The sequence below is a fragment of the Palaemon carinicauda genome, chromosome 20 (assembly GCF_036898095.1).
Source record: "Palaemon carinicauda isolate YSFRI2023 chromosome 20, ASM3689809v2, whole genome shotgun sequence".
Lineage (NCBI taxonomy): Eukaryota > Metazoa > Arthropoda > Malacostraca > Decapoda > Palaemonidae > Palaemon > Palaemon carinicauda.
The window spans coordinates 82,695,649-82,697,311 of NC_090744.1; the positions used below are offsets into that span (position 1 = coordinate 82,695,649).

The 1,663-nt window shown below is 37.8% G+C and overlaps 1 pseudogene; it reads left to right on the forward strand.

Annotated features, from left to right (window-relative positions):
- The window catches only part of LOC137659936 (uncharacterized), a 28,951-nt pseudogene extending 27,514 nt beyond the window's left edge, over window positions 1-1,437 (forward strand).
- The last annotated feature ends 226 nt before the right edge of the window (window positions 1,438-1,663 follow it).

Consider the following 1,663-nt stretch of genomic DNA (forward strand, 5'->3'; position numbering starts at 1 on the left):
AATGGTTTGGTCATGCTCTTTGTACTCCCCAAGAGAGATTAGTTCACCAAACATTTAATTGGGCACCAGAAGGCACTATAAGAGCCTACACGGCTGAGGACTTTGAAGCATGAAGTAGGAGATGAGGAATGGAGACATTGATTTAAAAGCGCATGACAAAGACAACTGGTGAAATCTAACCGAGCCCTTTGCGTCAATAGGCGTAGGAGGAGATAATGATGATGATTTTATATATATATATATATATATATATATATATATATATATATATATAATTATATATATATTTATATATACAGTATATATATATATATATATATATATATATATATATATATATATATATATAAATCAGCACCCAAGTTATGACCAGGGAGGACCAGGTAATGGCTGCTGATGACACAGCAGGTAGATCTATAGGGTCCCCTAAACCCCATCCTTCAACTGAAAAGGAATATAACATAACTATAAATGAGACTCTTTCTCGTAAAACCCATAAACATAAATGGAAGGCTAACCTCAAATCTTTACTTAAACGTTCCTCTTTTGCGTAACCCATATGGCTCTTTTACATGGTGGCCAAAGGAAAAGGGCATCCTGTTTGCTGCTGTGTTTGACAGTAAGCAGAGTAAAGAGAAACTCGATCTTCCTCACTACTGTTTTCTTGATGCTGTATAGCTTAGCTTATCGGCCCTGTGACATTAGGACACTCTTACTGGACCTTGATTGATGTTTGTTGTTACAGATTGCCTGTCCCTTATGGGTAGGCACGGGCTCATGCACATCTGCAGACCGTAGGTGTTTTTTTTTTATTTATTTTTTTTTGTAGGTAATTTCCGGTATGGGATGATCTGTAACTTTTATTTATAGGGTGTTTGGGATAGGATGTGGGTTAAGGATAGTCAGCAACTTTTATTTAAAGGTGGTTTGGGATAGGATGTGGGTCAAGGATAATTAGCAACTTTGTTTTTCTTATTTTAGAGGCACCCCAGCATCTTTTTAGTCAATGGAAAGGGAAGAAGGTGATGGAGGGGAGGAGGCATCCTTCCCAAAAGAGCCTATGGCCTCCCATCGTTTAGTCGGAGAGAAAGAGGTACAGCAGTAAGTCCCCATAAGTAGATGGGTTTGGGAATGAGTTGGGAAAGGTTTAGTTAGCGATATTGGTATAGAGAAAGTAAAAAACTTCCTTAGTAGCTTGAGCTCAAGTTTTTAAGATGAACAATAGTATAAAGTTCCAGCTTGAGCAGGAGAGAGCTGAGAAGGAGAAATTGGTTAACGGATATGAGTGATAGAGAAAGGGTGGAATAAACATTCCTGTACCTGAAATTACTATATAAAAAATAAAAATAAAATTCTAATTATCTATTGTAGTTATTGAGAAGTCTACGTGCTTTCAGATTTAATGTTTGGTTGGGAGGGAGTCCTGAACTTCAATAAAGAGGGAAGAAAAATTGTAAGTGAGAGAAGAGCTGAAAAGAGGTTAAGGTTTCAAACTGGTGCTGGTATTACGTTATCTGGGGGGAGGGTTGTCGTGGAAAAAGGCTAAGAATGTATCAATGAATTGCTGTCGCAGTTACATGAAGGTTGGGGTTGAAATTATGTCTTAGTAAGCTTGTTTCTGGGCAATTCACCAGGAACTGTTGCAGAGGTTCGTCAGTTGGTT